This window comes from Camelus ferus, chromosome 29, assembly GCF_009834535.1.
Source record: "Camelus ferus isolate YT-003-E chromosome 29, BCGSAC_Cfer_1.0, whole genome shotgun sequence".
Lineage (NCBI taxonomy): Eukaryota > Metazoa > Chordata > Mammalia > Artiodactyla > Camelidae > Camelus > Camelus ferus.
Genome location: NC_045724.1, coordinates 13,770,520 through 13,785,272, shown reverse-complemented (window position 1 = coordinate 13,785,272; position 14,753 = coordinate 13,770,520). Strand labels below are relative to the sequence as shown.

General features: G+C 36.3%; 1 protein-coding gene across 12 annotated transcripts in view; it reads right to left on the bottom strand.

Moving 5' to 3' along the window:
- NCOA2 (nuclear receptor coactivator 2) overlaps window positions 1–14,753 on the bottom strand; it is a 227,396-nt gene that overhangs the window by 132,697 nt on the left and 79,946 nt on the right. For all 12 annotated transcript variants that reach the window (XM_032469988.1, XM_032469985.1, XM_032469986.1 and 9 more), the window contains one exon: window positions 14,424–14,480. The gene's annotated coding sequence lies outside the window, so the exon portion shown is untranslated. The remainder of the gene's footprint in view (window positions 1–14,423; window positions 14,481–14,753) is intronic.

Genomic DNA, 14,753 nt, shown 5'->3' with positions numbered 1-14,753 from the left:
AGCAGCTCATACGACTCAATAAGAAAAAAATAAACAACCCAATCCAAAAATGGGCAGAAGACCTAAACAAGCAATTCTCCAAGGAAGACATACAAATGATCAAAAAGCACATGAAAAAATGCTCAATATCACTAATTATCAGAGAAATGCAAATCAAAACTACAATGAGGTATCACCTCACACCAGTCAGAATGGCTGTCATTCAAAAATCCACAAATGACAAATGCTGGAGAGGCTGTGGAGAAAGGGGAACCCTCCTACACTGCTGGTGGGAATGCAGTTTGGTGCAGCCACTATGGAAAACAGTGTGGAGATTCCTCAAAAGACTAGGAATAGACTCGCCATATGACCCAGTAATCCCAACTCCTGGGCTTGTATCCAGAAGGAACCCTACTTCAGGATGACACCTGCACCCCAATGTTCATAGCAGCACTATTTACAATAGCCAAAACATGGAAACAGCCTAAATGTCCATCAACAGGTGACTGGATAAAGAAGATGTGGTATATTTATACAATGGAATACTACTCAGCCATAAAAACCGACAACATAATGCCATTTGCAGCAACATGGATGCTCCTGGAGAATGTCATTCTAAGTGAAGTAAGCCAGAAAGAGAAAGAAAAATACCATATGAGATCACTCATATGTGGAATCTAAAAAACAAAAACAAAAACAAAGCGTAAATACAGGACAGAAATAGACTCACAGAGAGAGAATACAGACTTGTGGTTACCGGGGGGTGGAGGGTGGGAAGGGATAGCCTGGGATTTCAAAACTGTAGAATAGATAAACAAGATTACACTGTATAGCACAGGGAAATATACACAAAATGTTATGGTAGCTCACAGAGAAAAAAATGTGACAATGAGTGTGTATATGTCCATGAATGACTGAAAAATTGTGCTGAACACTGGAATTTGACACATTGTAAAATGATTATAAATCAATAAAAAATGTTAAAAAAATAAAAATAAAAATAAAAAAATAAAATAAATTTTAGGAAAAAAATATATTAGAAATCTTAGGTATGAAGGACGTTTCTGTAGCTGTAGCGACTTAAATCCCTCTTCCATTCAGGAAGCATAAGCACCTGGTAATAGAGAAAACATGCTTGTGGCCTTCAGCGCATTAGGGGAAAAGTAAGTTCCCCACACTTTGGCCAGGGAATATTCCCAGAGAAGCCTCTAAACCGGGACAGTCACTGCCCCGCTGACTTTTCTGGGATGGGAGTGGCGAAAGGAAAGACACTAAACAGAAGCAGAGGCCTCACAGCGAAGGGAGAGCTGGCCCAGCAGCGCCCCGCCAGGCGCCCAGGACGCCGGCTGTGGACCTGGTGGGGCAGGAAGGTTCACAGCTCCTCACAGTGGCTGTTTAGAAAGAGCACCAAGCTTTAGAATTTCAGGCTTTCACATCTGCCAAACAGACAGAATACAAAAAACCCACAACGAATCTGAATGCTCGTGAAATGACAAATGCTAACCCCCCTACCACGACCAAATTTGATTCATTATTTATTATTCCAATTCCTCCTAAAAATGTATGATCATAATCTCCTACTTTAATAAATATAACATTCTAAAGATGATTTTTTTCTAAAGATTATTTTCTCTTTCTCTATGATTTAAGATCTTACAGTCCTTAGGACTATCCTTCTGAATATTTGATACTAACACAAAGTAACTTTATAAGGGGATAAATACAGAATTATTTTCTAGCTTCCTTTTAGGAGATTCTACTTAACAGTGATGTAAAGGAAAAACATTATTTAATTCAGCATCTCAGCATGGGGTTCACGTTAATCTAAGTTCATTATATCCAACTAGATGCATATGGATTAATTATAAAGATTAATAAAGATCTCATGCACGTATCAACTACTATAAAAACATTTTTTAAAAAGCTAGATAGGCAACAGGGTAACTTTCCAGTGGATCTCATCTTTACTACTAAGTAATTACTATGAAATTAGGCAGGTCGCTGGATTTATTTTTTCCCAACTGTAAAATCTCCTCATAAATTCCACGATTCTTCAGTATCAGTAATGACAGTGTCAGCTGCTAGTGCTGAGTTTGGTACAATATTAAACTCAAGTGACAGGGTCCACTTCTGATGGGCAGTGACTGTCCAGAGTGATCCCAGTGTCCTAGTTTTCTAAAATCCTACTGCGCTCACTTTGTGTGTGTACACTGGGTGTGTGTTCACTTAAAACCGGATTTTCATTTTCACTACAGAAGGCCCCGCCTTGCAGAGCCAGGCACTGAGAACAGAAGTTGGGAAAGGGAGAGTCTACCCTCCGGCACTCGGGTCCGTGTGGACTCAACTCCTGATCGACTTTTTCCCAGATCCAGTTTTTCCACTCAGGAACACCTTCTGTGATTCAATGCCAACTGCTACCTTTCTAACTCGGTTCATCCATGAAATTGAGAAAAGGCTTCCAGAGATGTTCTAGTGAAAAGATAGGAAACTAGCGGGGAATCTAAACTATGGCAGATACCAGAGCAGTTGTTTCAGGGATACACTACTTAAACTACATGGTTTCTTCTCCTCCAGCCCCAAAGCAGAAGTGTTTATTTGTAATGCCAAAATGATGCATTCCAAATGGTCACTCATGGTTTTTTAGATTAACTGCAGAGTCACAATGGAATTCTTTTTGTAATCTTTCAGATTCTGACATACTGAATCCACGAAAAATAAACAACTTGCCTAAGGTCTCAAAGCCACCAGTCTGGGACCACTCCAGCGAACTACTCAGTGACTCCTGTGCAAAACTGAGGCTGTGGCTTAACTTTTTATTTGCTATAGCATCTGCTAGAGCAATCAGTAAAAAAAAAAAAAAGTATTAAAAGCCTTTTTTGGTCTGGCAAACACTCTAAATTAAAGACAACACCACTAAAATGGTATTTTCTGATAATATGTTAAAGTACAATATTTGTTTACTTTGGTGACAGTTTGAGTGATTTTTCTTTCTCTTTCACCCAAGCTTACTACAACAAATTCAGAAATAAGAATGTTCCAAAACACTCCTCTGGAATAAATGAGTGACAGCTAGCCCATCCTTTTAAAAAATCACCCTCTCATCTCTTTAGAAGATGTCTGCCAATAATGACAACACCTCTTGACAACAGCAATGTACACTAGAAATTTGATGAGAGAGGCTGAAAAATACAAATGATTATTTGCTGGAGTCTAAAGGCAAGATGCTTAATCACTGTTCATACCTCTTTCCATGCTCTCATCCTCAGAATCTCTAGACTGTGCTCCTGGCTAACAATTTGTGCAAAGCCCTAGTTGGGAGCAAATTATAAGAATAAATATCCTCTTCTTTCTCTATCTTTTCTTTCTTCTCCCCCAAGGAGAGGCTTGTCAGGGTAGAAGCAGAAGGAGGTGAAGAAGTGATCACAAAGGAAGCATATATTAAAAGAAAATTTAGTAGAAATAGTCAGTGATTTTTCAAGAGGGAGAAATCCTAGGAAATTGATTTTTCAGGTGTTGACCCATCATTTTTTTAAGCATTTCTAGCTATTATTATATTCATTTCCTCTTAGAAGGTGAGAAAGGAAAAAATATAATGGGGAGGGACCTCAATTCTCTGGGCCACTGTATCCCATCTCCATTTTGTCTGGTACCAAATGCCTGGTCAGATTACTTGTGGTTAACTTGTGAGTACCATTTCTTAAGTGACTGTATGTATGTATGTATGTATGTATGAATACGTAATAATTTCAACTGATTATTGAGCTGTTATTCAAGAAAGAAGCCTTGCCTCTACTCTCTGGCAATGTGAATTAAGAATTTCAAGTCTAAAAATAGATGAGAAATACCAGGAGGGAAAAAAAGAGAGAAAGGGTAGAGTATATGTAGAGTATATGGCCTGGATAACAGGTAGAGCTCAGCTGGGAACTGATGCTGAGATGCTGATCTGAAATTTTCAGTGCTGTAACTCAACCTAGACTAGAAATAAGAATTGGAGAGATGAGAAATAGAAGCAGATGATGAGGAGAGGGAGGAAAAGGAGAAAGATCAAAGCTTACTTTTAAAAATAATGTTCTACCTGCTAGGCATTGTTCTGAGTGCTTTATATAAGTAATCTCAATACAACAAAACCACATAGTAGAAAAAGGACGAATGCATTTGGGCGGTAGGGAGGTGGAATTTTAACCGGAAGTAGAGATTAGACTCGAGTTGATATCAAGAATAAAGGGCCCTCAGGGTGGCTTTACTTCAGTAAAACTGGACCCCTTTCTATTCTCTCTGTCTAATGTACCTGCAAATAACTACTTGTAACAAGCACATGTTCTCATATCCTTACATTACAGCATTAACCATTAACTATTTTTATACCTCTTCAACAAGAGGTGTTCTTCAATTAGAGAATATATCAGATATAATTTACTGAACTCTAGTAGGTAAATTAAAATCAGAATCTACTCAGTACTTTGTATAAACCCAAGTGTTATGGTGCCTCCCTATTTAGCAGGGGAATTTACAACCTAGCTGGGCTAGGTTTGGAATGTAGTAGCCACCATTAAGACCCTGCCTTCTCAAGACACTTTCAGCTAAGACTAACTTGCAGTTATTTTTCTGTCTTTGTGGCAGCTGAGTCCATCAACAAAAGATATCCCTTATTTCTATTTCATTTGTACCTAATTCTGTTGTAATGATCTAGCATACACAGTAGGGTTGTGGATTTCCTAGCAAGATAACCACAAGGTCAAGAGTGTCAAGAGATGACAGCAATGGGCCCAGTGTCTCTTACCTTCCCACACTGTGCACCTGCTACAATACCTTATTTTACATCTGTTGTTACAGTGCTTTGTAATGCCACTTATGTAATTCAATGTTTGTTTTCCATTTCTCTTCTTACATAAAAGATGTGGGTGGAACAAAGGCCATATATATTGCTTCTGTACACCTAACACATTCCTATTTTGCCACATGCACAATAAACTGCTCCAAAATGGATATAGACTAAATACAAAAAGACCACCAGTTGGCTGGGGAATGAAAAGCAAATCAGGGCTTCACCTCATCAAGAAGTTTCATTGGCATCACCCACTAGAGGAGCCTAGGTTGTACTCCAAAGAGAACAGATTTAGGAAATACATAGCCCCAGGCTCGAATTCTAGAGCTGCTTGCCTCACATATGACACTGACTGATCTCTATGAGCCTTGATGATTTTACCTATAAAATGCAACTAATTTCTCTCTCCCAAGATAGTAGTTAGAATTTGATAAAATAACACGTATATAAGGAACATAGAATGTAAGTATGCAAGAAAAGCTTCCTTCTTAAAAACTCCTTTATGTTCTGAATTATAAAATATTTCCACATTTTATTTTAAAAGGACATGGTCAAGACACAAACAGGGGGTATAGCAAACACATTTTTACTACTAACCATGAGTTACAATATAAATAAAGACTCACGAGTAAAAATTTTAGAGCTAGATTTTAACCAGTGATTTAAGAAATAGCATGAATTATTAAAACATTGAAAGCATATGTCACAGAATTAACTATTATGTATATGCTTAAAAACAGCTTTAAAAGAAAAAAGGAAAATGGCCGCTGCGAAAAAAGTAAATTTGAGATGGAAAGTAATTAAAACCTCTTTTTATGTTCATGGTGAATACTGTTCATTATAGCACAAAAACTCATAAGCAACTAAAAACACTATGTACTGATTCTGGAGAGAATCTATGCTAAAAAAAAAAGAAAGAAAGAAAAACTAGGGGAAATCTGAGAGGGAGGGCAGCCTAGGTTTTTAACATTTTATAAAATGTAAATGCCATCTCTGTTCATTTAGATCATGATTATCAAAAATATAATAGTCAACATGAAATAGAAGCTGTACTTCAATATAAATTAAGCTTTTTTGTACAGCAATCGAGAGAATTCTCTAGTCACTCTTACAAGTATAATTTTTTAAAAATAAAAACTGAAATTTGGTTTTGAATGAACATTTTCTTTTCTTTGTGTGAAAGGGTCATAGGATTTCTTATTATGGGACGTTCAGGAGATTCCTTTTTAAGATTTTTCAAAAGAGGAAAACTTTTAAGGTTATTTTCAAAGAGAGGAACATGAAAGAAAGTTGGGTAGTCCCTTTTCCATCCTTTAAACAAAACCCATGTTAATAAAATATCTAAACACAAATCCCACTGAATGAATTATCTGTGTAACCTCATTTGAAACCAGAGAATAGCTTAACAGCATTTCTGTGACCCGCATTTCCCTTTATTAATTAATGTCAGATAATCCAACTTTTGACATATTTACAATTTATAACTACAATACAATTTAGTGACTTTGTGGGCCCGCAGACCCTCACGGGGAGGGAGGGGATGGCAAAACGCTAAGCTTCATCACATCCTTACCCATACTCAGAAGTTAGCATGAAACTTTATTTTGAAATTACTTTTTTTGTTTATTTGGATGTTTTTCATGTTTTTTAAGAGAACAAACATTCACAGGCAAACACTACCAATGACAGACTAGGTTTGAGCCCCAATTCTTCCTCTAACTAGCTACTTAAATTAGGTGCCCATCACTGGGTAAGTCACTGAACTCCTGCTGCCTTCGTTTCTCCATCTCTAAAGTGTGATCATCACAGCAGCTACTTACTAGGTTTCCTTTAGGGGTTGTGTGATTATGAGAGAGCTTAGAACACGGCCCAGCACATAATAAGCACAATATACAAACTAGTGATTATAAATGATCTTCCAGTTCCAAGAACTTTCTATCACATTTGTACTATGATCTGTATTGCTGATACTTGCTTCCACATTCATGTCTCTGTAGTGAAACCATGCTGCTGACTGGCCTACAGACTAGGACATTTAATCAGATAGAACTAAACTGTACATTTAATTAAACACATGATTTGTTTAAACACTTCCATCTTAATTTGTGTTCATGTCCTACTTTCTATCTGTTTGGGGTCCCCTCATGATTCTCAAGCTTTGGTAATATAGTACTGCTCTTTTAAATAAAACAAGTGTGTATATTTAATGACATAATGCCACAGAAAAGCTTCATGTGCATATATAGGTAGCACTAATGTTAAAAATGTTCTGTGAACAAAACAGTGAAAAAACAAAACACTGGGATGCTACTCCACATAATGAAAAAATTTTTTAATGAAGTAGCATGCTTCTAATTCAATTTCCTTCACATCCTTGATTCACATCTTTTGAGCACTTCTGACAAAATTCATTTTGTAGTATCTGATGGCATCAGTTAATCAAGTTTCCTTTTCTGAGATAAGAATCATTTTCCTTGACCAGTCTAGAAGGTGGTGCAAAATGTCTCTGCAATTGTTACAAGATTCAATTAAAAGCAGATGAGCTGAAAGACACAAAGTCCTATTTCACTATACATTATGGCCCAGGATATAACATTTAAATGCTTTGAAAATAAAAAGCAGTTTAGTCTCGACTTCAAATCAAAGAGAATTTACACACAATCAGAACATACTTCAATTCCTGACACAAAGAATTTATCCAGAGTTTTAAATTGATACAACACATGTAAAGGCCCAGAAGCATGTCTTGCCAAAAGTAATAGTAAACATTTATTTTTCCTTTTCTCCGAAACCCTCAAGGTAACCTGTTTATCTCAACTTCAACACACTGTGAAAACTTTACCTCATGAAACCTTGCTGTAGTATATAAGCTAATGATTTGGTATGTTATTTTCATAATCAGCCCTTGAAATTTAGTAGGAAATAGGACCCTTAATGAACAGAGACCTCAGTAAAAGTAATGACTTAATTAAAAACACAGATGTAGAAATACCACAACAAACCAAAGATACCAAATTTATGGGAATATATAGATAATAAATAAATTTACTTTCTATTCCTGAAACAGGAAAGGGCAGAGAAGTGAGTAAGTTTAAGGTCCTGGGCCACCATGGCAGGGTGACCATGGGGACAGTGGCCAGCACTGCAGGTAGCATCTGGCTCTGGTGATAAGCCATTGTGGTGTGAAAGGAGAAAGTTGGGGTTTTTCCTCTTAAAAATAAGGAGGAAAAAAGTAAGAAGATGGTAGCCAATAAAGATTTTATGAAACTGTGACTATTCTGAAGGAACAACAACAATAAACATCTAACTTCTACATTAGAGAAAAAACTTTAAGTTCCAAAGCATCTAGCTTCAAAGAAAATCTAAAATCAAGATTCCACTGGGTTAATAAAACAAAATCTACTATTGTATTAAATGAAACTCCTAAAACCAACCTAATCTGTCTTACAGATGTTAAAGTTAAGTTAAAGGCATTTTACATATCCATTCCATTCAAATATAATAGCATGAGTAACCACCATACAGATTTCAATATACCTCATTCAAAAGTATCTTGTTATACCCTCGGGTGTGAAACATTCTATCTTATAACCTAGGAAACAGCTTACTTTCTGGACTGTAATAAAATTGCCCTATAAAAGGAAGAATTAGAAATAGAAGTCAAATAGCTTTTTTGGTGACAAAGAACTGAAAGAAACTGAGAAATAAAGTGTTTCCTCTGGCCCCTGCTCTGTCTATTCTAATAATTGAAGCCACCAACTCAATAATTATGACACAGTTGTTTCCCCAAACACAGTTGTTTCCCCAAACACAGTTGTTTCTTCTCAGTGTTCATGCAAGGCACAAGGCAGGTCTTCCACAAGCTCCCCGACTCACCTGTCCACTGCAGTCTGCCTGGCCCATCGCTCTCCTGCCTTTCAGTCCTTCTCCCTCTCAAGGAGGCACAACCACACTGGGCTCCATGTCCGCGGTACTGACTGCTAACAGATGCCCAGTCCTTTAGGTTCGGGCCACAAAACTTCAACTGTATGATTTCTGCATATGAAATTCATGTAACTGGCACCTTTGCTTAAGGGAAGCAAAGTCCTCAAATTAATTAATTCTAAGTTCAGGACCTTTTTGAATACATTCAAAAGCAACAAAGGCAAATAATTCTACAGACGACGGCACCACACCCTCAGCCTTGCAGGGGGAATGGACTTAAGAGAGCTTCCAAAACTGGACTGTCTGCCTTCATTTATTCCATGTGGTTAAATTCCCATTTAGCCGTCATTAAACACTACATGTTTCTTCCTCTCCCTTGGCTTTTTTTGGATGGGAAGGCAGACATGTAGCTGAGACTAGAACAAAAAGTCTGTTTCCACTGATTGTCGACACCCATGAATCATTCATGAAGTAGCAAGCAATGCTCAGACAACCTAATGCATGGAATTAGGTTAAAATCACAATTTGCAAAATTTACTGTTAACTTCTGTGGTTTTGTAATTTTTCTGAGTCTCAAGCTAGCCGCAGAAGTCTCAATGGAAATATCTATATCCTAATGCCAAAGAATCACAGGTAGGGAAGGAAGGAGGGAAGGATATAAATTTTACAGATATAAATAATTTGATAAATAAATGCTTAATTTATCCCTTACATCTAGATGTTGCAAACAGTTGGGAATGACATAAATGATTTGAACTTTAAAAAAACAAACAAAAAACTATGAGGTATTTCAAAATTGTAGAATAGATAAACAAGATTACACTGTATAGCACAGGGAAATAAATATACACAAAATCTTATGCTAGCTCACAGAGAAAAAAATGTGACAATGAGTGTGTGTATGTCCATGTATGACTGAAAAATTGTGCTGAACACTGGAATTTGACACAACATTGTAAAATGATTATAAATCAATAAAAAATGTTTAAAAAAAAAGAAAAACTATGAGGTATTTAATGGAAACAGCCTGATTTTACTTGCTATTTTATCTTTAAGGGAATTCTGGAAAGACCAGCTGACTCGAATTCAACACCTAACTAGAAAATGACATTTATCTGTCTCTTTCCTTCCAGAGTGAATGTGAGCAGTATAGCCAGAACTCTTACTAACCCCAATCAAATGCCACGTGTCAGTAACCATGGTAGCATGACTGAAATTCTGCTCACCACAGACCTTGTCCCTAAAGCTAACATTCTGCTGTCCAAGTAAGTAGAATATACAAGTTGGAACTGAAATCTAGAGGCCAATAACAAACAAACAAAAGGCATGAGAGTATACATTTTATTAACAATCTGCACCCACTTCTCCCCACTCCCAAACATGCACACACCTGTCCTACAGCTCAGAAAGCAAAGCGGAAGAATCAGAGCCCACTCTTTCTCAGAAGATTCTGGTTCCAGTGCTACTTCCTCTAAGAAAAAAAAAAATCAGGTTCTGCCACGCTCCTGGTATGTTTTTCAGCGATGCACTATGCTTACATCACTTGCTGATCTGTACCTATGGAAACAGCAAAACCGCTATTCTAAATGGAGGCTGCCTGGACTCTGACCAGCCTCAGCCTCACTAAACACAACACAACTACCTCATGAGGTGTGTACCTTCCCAGGGGCACACTTTGAAAGCCACAGTTAACTCCACGTAAATAAAATATTTACCTAAGAGAGAGCTTTTGCTCCTGTTGCCTACCTGATCTCTACTCACATGGACAGATTAAGACTTTTAGTACAAACAGACGTGTAATTCAGAAATCAACGCTCGGTTTTTGTTCTTTAAAAGAAAAATCAGAAAGCCAAAATTCAACGTGAAAATAACAAGCAAGGAAACACAGAGTTAAGCTTGCATTGATATTCCTTTTCCAGTTTAATAATTTCTGGTAGTTATTCTTTATTTCCCATAGCACTTAACACAGGCTAGCATGATATAAATAATTAATATTCTGAAAGTACAGACAGTCAGAAGGAAGGAAAGAGGGACTGAAGGTAAAGGAAAGGAGGGAAGAAGAAGATGCTGAATGAATGTAGTTCTAGGGGGAAAATGAAGCCAATCTGTGTACATGAATGTGCGCCTTAAAAGGGAGGAAAGCAGAATAGTAAGAAGATTTAAAAAACTGGCTGTCATACAAATAGCTTCCAACTGTGGCTCTGTGTCAGTAACATGCACTGGAAGATCATTTCAACCTACACGGAAGCCTATTCCATCCTGAGGTCAGGAGCCCATTCCACATACAGAGAGCGAAGGGTTCCACCGGGGGGCTAGAATTAGGATTCTAGTCTAAATAGCTAAATGACTGAGGGCATTTTGTCAACTGTCAAAATATTTATTTTCCAAATCACAGTGCCTACCATGCTGATAGTCTGAAGGAAATACCACAAAAATAGCAATACAATTAAGTGTTCGCAGATTTTTGCCTAAAGCAAAACGTACATATTCTAAACAAAAATGTAGAATATTTAAATAACACTGATTTTCAGCGGACAGTGCTCAAAGCCTCAGATCTGTAGCTCAAATCAAGCTGCCCGTCTTTGTGAGAATTTACACACCTGAGTTAAATCAGATTGCTAATCACAAATCTCACATCTATAAACAAAGAGGGAATTCAACATCCAACAAATATTCATTTGAAATGTACTTTCAACCATGCCATATTCAATATGGACATATTTTCTTCTATGTCTTGATATGCTTAATATAATTTTTAGTATTTAGAATTTAGTTGTAACACCAAAATGTATTAGTACCACAAGAAGCGTATTATGCTTTACTGTACTTTGGAGAACTTCTCTCTCCCTATTAGCGTTGAAGAGCTGAGCTCTACCTAGTAAGTATGAACAATTCTTTCCCCACCCATCCCACCCTGTCCTCTTACCCCAGATATTTCTAAAATAGAGAAAATAAACTTATAAATAAATCTAAAATACAGATATATGAATCCAGTGTGTTCAGTTTTCCATAGCAAAGGGAAAATTACATTTCAAGGCTATGCTGTCAACTAGATTTATTTAACATCTGCCCCTGTTTTGACTATCAATTCGAAGAAAATTTTATTGGCTAACTTTGAAAATGCTTAAAATGTGAGGCTGGAATGGAAATATTGAAGTAGCTATAGATGAAACAGCACAGTTCAGTCTGTTAAATAAATGTTGTCTTGTTCAATTCAAATGACAGAATTCCCTTTCCGTATATTCAAATCTGGAATTGGCATTTTCACTCACAGATATAATCCTTTTTGAAAGTGTGAGAAGTATACTCACTCATGTTTTCAAATCAAAATTTTAAGATATATTCAACAACACTGCCTTCAAGAATATTTTCTCCACAACATTATACACTTAAGACTCAAAGTATCTATCTCCTGACCTACTCAGCCCGGAAAGTAAACTAAATAAGGAAAGCAGAAGTTCTACGTGAACCAACCTTGCTCTACCTCAAAGCTATTGCAATTCATTTCTAAAATAATTTTTAAAAATTTCCCCGGAGGTATAAATTATTACACCTTCCAAGAAAAGGGTTCTAGGTAATTCTATATTCACAGTATTTCACACAACCTGTTCTCTGTAGGAAAAGTGATTCATCCAACAAACCACAGATGCCACTCGTTTATTTACTTAGAAATAAAATTTCTAACATTGCAAAGGGTAAAGAATGCTGATTCATAGCATACCATGTTTATAACGGAAAAACTAATCCCAACGGCCTTCCCCCCAAAGCTGGGTATGCAATGAAAGTGCCAGCGTGGGCATTCAAGTTGTTCAGGTTGCCATTAAATTCCAAGTGAGTCATCATATTTCACAGCTTGAAATAAAGGTTGAAAGTTAAGACCTGCTAATGAAAAATATTAGAAAAATAATGTTTGATTCTAAAATTAATTTTGAAATCCTTAAATATGAATGAGATTTTCCTATATTACCCCTATTGCCACAAGTACGCTTGTATTCAGGGCTATTTATGCAGAAAATGGAGCTCAGGGGTTAAAATCAAAGTCTTTGGAGTGGAAAACTGCCACTTACTAGATATGACCTTGGAAAAGTCACTTAACCTCTCTAAGCTTCAATTTCCTTAACTGTTATTCTGAATATAATGAAAAGCTCTTATATAATGCCTGGCACACGGTAAGGGAGCCGTAAGTAATAGCTGCTGTAATTAGGGTTGTCAAAGGAATTTTTGCACTTGTAAATTAGATATGAATTAAGAAATGGCTGTGTAAATCCCTAAAATTTTACTTAAAAAAAAAAAAAAACCCAAAAACCTAAAGGTCAGACTTAGTTCTTTCTCTAAATGAAAAATCACAATGGCAGGAGAGATTAATGCCTGTAGAAGGTGAAATATACCAAAAAAACAAAACTCACAAGAAAACAAGAGACAAGAACCCAATAGCAGCAATTCACGCCTTGGAACACTTAAAGAAAACTGCCAAGAACACGAGGAAACAGGTGGTCAGCTTAAGCATGCAGCTATCTTTGATAATGAATCCACACATCAATATGGAGGGCAGAAAAGTGACCCCAAATTTTCCCCAATCTACAAAGAGGAAACGAAGTTAAATAAATTACATTTTTATGCAATGAAAGGTAGTGGGAAATTTTTAAGTTACTTGGTTTTCAGGGGTTAAAATTGGACAACTACTTTGAAATCTACTTTGCTCTCCTTAAGGATATCACAAAACATATCCAGCACGGTAGCAGGATGGAGTAAGGAGGGGAGAAGCTCCCATACTTGCTTCAAGTTTACCCATCACTGGATCCTAAGACCCTTCTAGCGTAGTGACAAAGTAAATACAGAATTGGAAGCATTATCCTCTGAATTCTACCCTGATTAAGCATACTTGAGTACATAAAGTATGTAACACAGGTAATTTCTCTGAACACTTAAGAGCTATATACTTTAAGTATCTGATATAAATTAATAGCATATTTAGAAATAAGTATAAGGAGCTATTTCTAGTTTGTATTAACAGATGCAGAGTTCAATGACTGTGAATATAAATAAATTCATAATATTTATTATCCAATAATTACTGTAGCAAAGATGTACTCAGTCTTACCTATGTAATAAGCACATACTAAGGGTTAGGAAGATTGTTTTTAACAGACAAAAATGGCCCCAACATTCATGGAGCTTATATTCTAGTAGGGGAGACTATAAACAAGAATGTATCACATGATCCAAACATTATGATAAAAGTACAGCAGGGTTGTGTGGTAAGGAGTGACTGAGAAGCTATTTCAGACTGGTTGGACAAGAAAAGCTTGCTCATTAAATCTACCCCTGTAAGACTGAAACTTGCTGCCAAAATCTAGCAGCCTATTCTTTTTTATTTACATATAAAAATAAATGTAAACATTTTGCCAAGCTATGAAATTACAGTTCCCCTCATCCAACTGGTAAATGTAAACTCTTCCCAAATAGACACTGATAAACAGATACGGTCATACGCTCATTTTACCTTCAAATATTATTTCCAACACATTCACAGAGAATTTTCATAATAAAACCATCACAAATATTCAACATTCTGGGGTTTTATTTACATTCATTTTACTTATATGTTATTTTGCTAAATTATAAACAGGGTAATTTTAAATGAATTTACTTAAAAACCAAAATACACCAATAGAAAAGCTTACTTTTAACTTACCTGTGCCTGTACACAGTGCAGAAGATCTATAAATTTGTGGCCAAATCCAAGAGAAATCTGCAATGTAAAGAAATGAACAAATATGAATTTAAAAAATGCAGAATCCTGTTAGGCTCACTAGAGTAGATGTGATTTTTTTTTTACAACCAATATACAAGAAATACTCATTAATAACAAGTCTCCATTAAATTGCATGGTAAGTCAAGAAGGAGATAAGTAATGTACTTGTCTTTGTACAAGCGAATGTAAAATACGTAAGGCCACATTTCAGTGTGAATTATGAAGTGTCTGCCCTCATTTTGAGTTCCCACTATAATACTTAACTACGCT